A 9,340-nucleotide genomic window follows, 5' to 3' on the forward strand; every position below is an offset into this window, starting at 1 on the left:
CCGGGAGGAAGCGGCGGCACCGGGAGCCGAGAGCCGGGCCAGGAAAGCGGCGGCGGTGGCATCCGGGCTGCGGCGGCGGCGAGTCCGCCCTCCCAGGCGGGAGGGGCCGGGGGGGGGACCGGGGGGATCGCAGCACCCCGAGCCCCTGGGGACACCCAGGGACACCCGTGGGGGACCCGCAGTCCCTGCCCCGGTGGTGCAGGGGGATCCCACCCGCCTTCCTGCGCGGAGGAAGCGGCATCGCCGCCCCCAGCCCAGCCTTGAGCCCCCGACCTCTCCCACGCGCGTGTATTCCCCTCCCTGATCCAAAGGAGCGGCCACACCCACCGCCGGCACCTGTTGGGAACGGGAGGTGGGTGAGGGACACGGGAGGGCATCCTCACGTGAGTGCTTTAAGACCCGCAGGGTTTTAAGAGCTGCGGTTTCTTCTCGCTAAAATACGAGCTGATAAAGGCACGAGAACAGCACAAGGAGAAGGGGGTGAGCGGCTTTTTCATACAGTCACAGAATGGTTTGAGTCAGAAGGGACCTTAAAATTGATCCTGTTCTACCCCCTGAGACACCTTCAACTATCCCAGGTTGCTCCAAGCCCCAACCAGCCCGGCCTTGGACACTTCCAAGGGATGGAGGATTCCAAGGTCAGCGTCGAATTTTGGGGAGCAGAATGCCAATTTGAGCACAGGGCTCCTGCAAGCGAACAACTGCAGGAGATTCCTCCAAGACAAAAGGTGCCAGCACAGAAAGCTCAAGCTGCCCATGGAGTGCCAAGAGTGGCACATAAACTGCACTTGAGAGACAGAGGGTCAGGGCTTTCTTTCCTGGGTGGAAGGGCAGTCGTTCGCTTGCAGGAGAGCTGCGCTGGAATTGGGAGGTTCCACCCAGGAAAGAAAGCCTCATGTGCAGTTGCTGGGCCACTCTTGGCACTCCATGGACAGGCTTTTTGTGCTGGCACCTTCTGTCTGGGAGGAATCTTCGTGTTCCTGGCAGCTGATCCTCTCCCAAGCACCTGCCTTTAAAGTGGACTGTTCTCTTCCTGGCAGAACCCAACCTGCTTTATCGAGGTGTGTGATGCACAAGGTGATTAGATGGCCCCTAAAGGTCCCTTCCAATCCATTCCATGATTCTGCTCTTCATGGCACAGCCAAAGCCTTGCCCATGCTCTGAGCTCAGGTCTGTTTAAGACCCCCGTGTTTTTGATGACTTGCCTGCACCAACAGTCTGACTTTTAGGTTGGCTCACCTCTTAGCTCACAAGGATTCTTCCCCTGGAATCCTGCCAAGTTCCATATTTCGGGCATCTGGGGAATAAGCAACAATCATAACAATTCTTCATCAGCAATTCCCCTCTAAGGATCACGTGTGGTTTTATAAATGGCAATCAAATGAGCTTTACAGCACTGCAGGGAATCAGCTGAGTGGCATTTCTGTCACCCCAATGTGTCGATGGGAAAACTGAGGCACAGCAGTTCCTGTAAGGTTATGATTTCTCCAAAGTAACTTTTTTATGGTGGGGTTTTTTTCCCCCCGAAGTCTTTGAAGTGGATTTGAGGTGTCTGCCAGACCCTGGGTGAGACTCAGCCTGGTGGAAATGGGATGATCTGGCTGGTGGTCCTGGCTCTGGGTACAGCTCCCAGAAAATATCACAGACTTTCCTTAATGAATTAACTGATTATTTCAGGCTTTTCTTTCAGAATAGCACTGATAGGCTGTTCCATGCGGATTTTGTCTCCCATGGATGTAGGACCAAGGATAACCTGATTCACATCTCTCAGTTCCAGACACTCCACCTACCCTGTATCTGCCAGTTTTCCTGACCCACTGTGTCTTTACACAGAAGTCCTGGGGGGGGTTGTTGGATGCTCCAGCATCTCTTCAGGCTGTTTGTCAGGAGCTGGAATGTCTTTTGTCTGCATCCTGAGGACTGAGCAGGCAGCCCATGGGATGAGGGCTTTGAGTCTCAGTTTTGCCTCTATTCAGCACATTCTTCATAGTTGTTTTTTTTTTTCTCCTGCTCTCATTAATTACTTCCTGATGTGCTGGTTCCTGCCCTGAGAAACACTGGGAATTCCTGAGGCTTTGACAGAGAGGAGTCTGGAAAAGGTTAAAATCCTGAATTAGGGAATGTTTATCTGAGAAAGATTTGATTGACAGAGTTTCTGGGATCAAGCACTTTTCTACACTGCAATAAAGGCAGTTATAGATTTAATTCTGTCTTTCTTCACCAGATCCAGGGCCAGATGAACTGTACAGCCATGGTTAGAGCCAAAGGCTTTGCTTCTTGCTCGTGCTTTGCCAGCATTTGTGTGATTCAGAGGATTCTTCCTTGTGCAAATTACTACAACATCCCACATCTCCACAGGTCTGCTGCCACCAGGAATGAGCATTTTTAGGAAGATACAGAGGAGGGAGAACAACCCTGAGCTAAACAAATGGGCCATAGGTGAGAGAGCTCCCTTCAAATCCAACTCAAAATGCTTTGTGCCTCAGAGATTATCTGATCATCTCCTTTTGCTCCCTCTAATCCAGTGGGTGATCACATCTGATGACAGCTTTAAAATAATAATCTGAGCAGAACAAGCAATTCCCATGGGAAAGCTCTGACTGTACGTGCTTGTAAAGAAAATGCCACTCTTTCCCCTCGTAGAACAAACCATGAGTATTAACCATCTGTGCAAGTATTGCAGTCCTGGAGAGCTCCATCCTTTTAATGGGAGCTTTGGATTTCATAGCAGGCATTTAATCGGCTGGGGGAGTGTTTTCAGCCAGGTTATGTAAATGCTGTCAAGAAACCATGTGTGTGGAAAAGATGGATGTAAGGAATGTGCTAGCAGGAGGCAGAGGGGAGGCTGGATTGTTTCGGGGCTGCAGTTTCACAGCAGTGTTTTATAAACCTGCTGATCAAATTGGAAACATCCACAACCCTTGGAAACAGGCCGAGCAGGACATTGTCACCCTACAGACTTGATGGGGCTTGGATGTGCATTCCAGGGAGCTCCACTGTGGGAATCCAGTGCACAAATGTGGGAGGGAATAGGCTGAGCAGGAGAGGAGTTTGAGGCAGGAGTCCAGAGAATGAGAAATGGCAGGCACAAATGTTTGAAAGATAAAGTGTTCTCAAGTGGGCATCTGTATGTGCATGAATTTAGAGCACCAGAAGAACCTCCCAGCACTCCTGGAGGTGCCTGCCCTTTCCCCACACAGAAATTCCCAAAGAATTTCTTACAGGAGCGAAAACGCCCTAAATTAAACCATTCCTAGGGACAGACCTCATCCCTGTGTCTCCAAGGTTAAGAGGCAGGAAACCTGAACCACTCTGAACCACTCCTTCCTTCCCATAACGAGGAGAGACAGCTTCTAATTAGGATTCATTAGAGCTGCCCCAGGGAGCCGATGGGACCATTTTTCAGGATGCTTTGTTGGAATTATTTTTCGTCTCGCTCTCTCCCTGTTGGCTCAGAGCTCTCCATTCTCTTCCCCAGGACCTAAGGATGTGCTTTGAACCATCTCAGTGCTGTGCCTAAAAGTGGGGATATGGGATCTTGAGAACCCTTGGTGCTCTCACAGCCCTGGCAGACCTCGGGGACAAGCACTGAGCAGACTGTGGGCATGGCCATGACACAGGAGAATGGGAACAAAGGAGCAAAATGAGCATAAACCTTGTCTTTTTGATGAGGTTCTAGGGTCAAGTTCATCATCTAGAAGAGTATTAGAAACTGGAGTGCAAGGGGAATTATGTTACATCCACAATTACCAGAAGAGGTCTGGATATTTTGGTGTGTTACTTGGTACTTGCCTTGAAACATCAGCTCCCAGAGTCAAAGTATTATGAGAGAAGCTCATTATTCTTTCAAAAACCAATCTTTATTCCAAGAACTTACAGTGCAGAAAACCTCCACCATGTGAGCTTTTGCACCTTAATTCCTTTGGAAAAAGAAAGCATCTTTACCTTTTAATTCCACCTCATCTTTCACACTTTGGACTGGAAATCTCCCTGCAGAGGATATTTTGCCTTGAGTCCTGAACCGGTCTGTGATTTGGGGTAGTTTTAATCCAAAGCAATGAGAATTGGATTCAAAGGGACAAAACCAAACGAGAAGGAGCAAAGAACACATTCTGCATGGAAAAGGCACCACAGCACAGCAACAGCCCTGTGACTCCACTGCCTGTTTGCTTTCAGTGTCACTCACGGAGCCGCTCAAAGCGAAGCCAATGCCCTTTAAATATGTGCAAAGCCTTTACTGCCTTTCCAAGGAACAGACATTTTTATTAGAGCCAGGGAACATTCCAGCTTCCAAAGGTAATAAAAATGCAGTGTGCCAGAAAACAATAGCAAACTAGCAAAGGGGGGTTTTGCCTCGTTGAACTGAAGGGCCCTGAAGGATTCTGACTCCACGCTCTGCTCAGCCCTGAAGCATCAGGCAGCCAAGTCCAGGGTGGTAGGGGCTCCTCTTCTTCCACTGGATCCTTTTGTCTCCAGGTCAGGCTAAAGGCAGAGGTGCCAGGAGAAGTCTTTGCACGTGGTTAACAGGGATAAAGCCTCAACTGTCCATTCCAGAGAAGCATTAGTGGAAAAAGGTGGTTGTGCTGGAGGGGAGCCAGTGAGGCAGTGGGTGAAGCCCTGCCCATGGGAGAAGAGCTTGGCAGGACTAATCACAGCCTGCTGGGCTCACCCACAGATATGAGCCTTCCTCATATCCAAGGGTGAAGGAATTTACCTCCAGTTCTCTTCCTCATGGGCTCTGTTCTGCCTGGAGAGAAACTCTGCCACAGAGAGAACACCGGCACTCGCACTGAAGTTTTTCTTCCTACGTGACCACTGAGCTTTGTGAAGTCCAGTGTTACTGTTCAATGAATAACATCTGCTCAAACACCCCGTGTTCAACTCCCGTGCTGTAACATGGGCTGGGGAAGGACTCTAGACATGAGCATGACCAAGACAGCACATCATTCTGCAAGTCTTTCCAGCACCTCTGCGTTGCTGGGCTTTATTTCTGCCTTTTCATAAAGTAACCCAGCAAGGCACTGCTCTACACACCACAAAACATTGCTCCCTGCATTTATCTTGCAATATATATTCCAGGAAGTCAGTATCAGCCACAGGATTCTGGATAAACCAACAGTTTCTCTCACCTGTGCCTGGAAGTACAGACATTTTCCTTGCTGTGGGTGATGTGGGTGATTTGTCACTGAATTCTTGCGGGGGAATTGCTGGGAAAAGCTGAGAACCTTTTAATTGTATTCCCATGTGAGTGGTTGGCTCAGCCAAGGCCGAGCAGGGAGAACATTCCCCAGAGAAAGAGGTGATGGTGGGAGGAGAAACCCTCAGCATGGAGCTGACACAGAACACTCAGCAGCGGATCTGCGTGTTCTGCTTCCTCCTCCAGAATTTTCTGCTCTGCCATGTGGCATCCTGGGGTGACACAGAGGTGTGAATTCCTCATGATCTCGCTCCAGTGTTTTTCTGGGGGAAGCTTCATGCCTGCACAAGCGTTCTCTTGGAATCAGCCAGTCCCTTCAGTTGGACACAGGGCTGCTTTGTTTCACTTCGGGTTTGGTTTTATACTATTCAGACAAATGCGTGATACATTGAACTGGAAAGATCATTTATGAGCAACTTCAGCTGCCATCCCTGCTTGTGAGGTGTCAGCCAGGGGGATTTCAGGCTGGTTTTTAATACCTCCATAAGCCAAGAGCTTAAGTCATCTCTGCTTTGTCACTGTGTGTTAACTGTAGCCATCGACAGATTTATGGTGAGATTTTATATACTGCTTAATCATTGTTGATTTTAAATAGAATAGACTTTCCTGAATCATGTATTTGGTTCTGCAGATTTAATTCAGCATTTTTTCTGCACACAGATAAAGGGAACACAGCCTAAATGTATTTACCACAGAGATGTTGAGTCTGAGGTCTGCAAACATCTGTTTGCAGAACAAGAGGATCTCATCTACCACTCAGACTATCTGGGAATCCTCCTAAGGTCTTCAGGAGCCTCCTTCCAGGTGTACACCTACCTCCATGGCAGGGAAGGGATATGTTTAATAGTAAGACTTCAACAGAGGGAACAACATGGAGCTAAAAATGGAAATCAGCTCCTGTTCTATAGCAACCTGTCAGAAATTCTCTCCATGGCCAACAATCAAGCTGAGAACAAGCTAATTACAGAGAGGCCTCTGAATACGAGAAGTTGTTACCTGCCTGTATTTCCAGCTCTGCGTGTCTGACCAGCCCAGAAGTGTTTGAGCACATTGTTCATTTGCCCCCCTGCACTCATACCAGAGGCTGTATTTGGAGCTAAAATCTGCAGAAGTGCCTGTGACTCTCAGATCCTGTGGCTGGAGGCACAGGCAGCCAATTTGGCTTGCAGGCCCTCAGCTCCTGCACAAAAATGCACATCCTGGCCAGCGCTGCCTGCAAAGTCAACCTCAAGGAGCACAAACTCTGCTTCTTACATAACACCAAATAATGAACCTTGTGCAAAGGGACTCGGCCAGCCCTCTTCATATCATCTAGACAGGAAAAAAGCCCCTTTAGGGCAAAGTAATTCAAGCTCCCCTTCTCCAGATGATGAGTTGATGGTTAGTGCTCTGCCTGTTAGGTTCAGTCCTTCAGTGCACTGACAAACACCCTGAGGAACAAGGCACAGGACAATTCTGCTGATATTCCAGCTTTTTCTCCAGGAGACACTGCCAGTTACTCCCCTCTTTCTCTGCTCTTTTTTTCTTTACCATTGGCATGTCCTCCCCACCTCCAGTTCAGCACAGAGGGACACTGCAGTGTCTCACCTTCCCCGCTGCAGTTTCCTCCCACCAGATTTCACATCTGGGGTGTGGATAGAACAGAGTGAGGTGAACCCTTGGAATCTCCTTCCCTGGGCACCACAGGGACAGTCAGGAGCGGGGACTGGGCTCTGGTAGGGGAATGAGGGGGTGATCAGCATTACAATGTCTCCTTCCCCAACAGTCCCGCAGCAAAGACGGGATGTCCCTTCTGAGACCCTCCCAGAGCTCCAGGATTTCATGGTCTGGGTTTTCAGCTGCTGCAGGAGCTGCTGTTTGCAGAGACCTCCAACCCTGGGCTTGGGGTTCACTGAGGACTGGAAAGGTGGGGCTGTGGTGTGTGGGTTTACTTTTAAAAATTAACTCGGTTTTAAGGCAGGACCTGGCAACATTTACAGCACAAGCACTATTCATAAAATCGGGTTGTGTGCACAGTGCAGCCAGGGAGGCACAAGGACCTAATTCCCCTTGGTGCAGGGAGGAACAAAGCCAAACATTCATTACAGAACTTGACCTCAGGTACATGAGTAAGTTGTTTGAAACACTGCAGGAGCAGGGAAAAAAGGAGGATTAGTTTCCTTGTCTACTCCGGGGCTGGGACCAGGTTCAACTCCGGTGTAATCCCACTGATTTCAGTGCAGTCACACTTGGGATCACTTTGGGATTTTGAAGGCTACATTAATGCAGCAGGATACTGCACTCACAGGCTTCCCCAAGCATTAGCATTCCGGGGTGGTAGAAATTCATCCCATAATATGGTGCTGAGAATTTTAAAATAATAAAGAAGCCAAGATGCCTGCTGTCACCATTGCCAGCTAATTATAGCAGCACGGACAGGCTTCCCTTGCAGAATTCCATATGCTGTATTCCTCCAGCACAATAAATAAACCATATTAAAGAGGGGCAGGCTGAGAAGGCATTTCTGATTTTGAAATCCTTTAACCATGAAGTTAGAAACAGATGAAGTCATTGAATGGAAATTTGCCTATGATCTTTTTTTTTTTTACATATAGTTTTTTTCTGAAGCCTCTAAATGTGCTTCAGTGGAAGTGGGCAGGGGGCAGGGGGAGAACTTGATATTTAGCAATTTATTAGGAGTCTCCTTACTAGATTCCTCCACTCAACCCTGGGCTTTAGGCACAGCCACCCCAGAATTCAGCCAGTCTTCCACCTGGCACTACCTGGACACTCAGCAAAGGCCTCCAGAAGTCTGGAGGAAACAGATTGATCCAGTTTTCCTGTTTTTCAGTGATGCCAAGCATTGGATGGATCCTGTCTTAGATATTGTCTGGAGCAGCCATGGTGGGGAGAGGGGACTCCAAATTCACTTCAAACAGCAGAACTGCTGGCACAGGTGATCATCTCATACAGGGAGGTTCTCTGTCATCCCCACCTGCTACAACTGCTCTTAATTATTATTCTTGGTACATTTTCCAGTTGTTTTACAGTGCTAAAAACTGTTAGAAAGGAATAAAGAGGAATTTCCCTTGGGTGTGGATTCTATTAAGCCCTGGTTCCATTTGCTTCAGAGGAGAGACCTAAATCTGAATTTAGGTCTGAATTGCTGAATTCAGTCTGAACTGAATTTCCTCAAAATTAATTCCCAGAGCTGGGCACTGGATGTAGGTCACTCTCCTTTGTTCTGAGACTCAGCTGAGCTATAAATACCACTCATTTTTCGCTAAAAAGTGGAAGCACACATCCCTGCTGTTCTATCCAGGTCAGTGCCTCTGAAGGCAGTGCCACAAGGTGTAACTGTGTAACATCCGTGCAGAATCCAGGGAAAGCTGCTGCTTCCAGGCTCTGCTTTCAAGGAGAGAATTCTCTGGACCACTTTTTCCACGTACAAATTCCTGTATTAAGCATGCAAAACAGCACTGCAGGACGCAGGTCTTGGGGAAAGTGTCCTTTTATACATGACCCAAAGACACATTCTGGACAACATGCTTTTTTTCCATGTGCAGTTCACCTTCAAAGAACATCACTCTGTTCCTGCTGCTGGTGTTGCCATCACACAGGGACCAGTTCTCCACCAAGTTCTCCATGTGCCATGTCAGGAAGCTGCAAAATGTCAAGGAGGCTTTCTTTGGGGGAAAAAAAAGGCAGGTTAACAGGGCTAAATCCTGGCTGACCCTGGAGTGGCCGATAGAAGGTGCTTAAAAAGAAGCCGAAGAAATAGTCGGTGGATATTTCTGTGTAACAGCGGCATCCAGTGGGCAAAGAAGGATTCCTGGTAATGCCTTTGAAAAACCAGGATAGGGCCACGTAAGAGCAGAGGTTTCTCTCCCATATCCAGTGCTGTGCAACTCCAGCCCGTTGCAGCAAAACATCACAATGTCCGAGTTTTCCCTTACGCCCAACCTGAGTTTTCATTGCTGCATTTTAACCTATTAATTTTGGGCTGCTGATGCCTGGAGAAGGTGCCTTCACAAACAGTCTAACACACTTTTCCAATTTTTTTTTTCTAAAAAAAAAAGAGAGATTAGCTGGACAAAAAAACCCAAAAGAAACAACCTGACACAACTCAGAGCCTGGGCGTGCGAGTTCACCTTTACAACAAGG

The sequence above is a fragment of the Neopelma chrysocephalum genome, unplaced genomic scaffold (assembly GCF_003984885.1).
Source record: "Neopelma chrysocephalum unplaced genomic scaffold, ASM398488v2 Primary Assembly neopelma1_180, whole genome shotgun sequence".
NCBI lineage: Eukaryota > Metazoa > Chordata > Aves > Passeriformes > Pipridae > Neopelma > Neopelma chrysocephalum.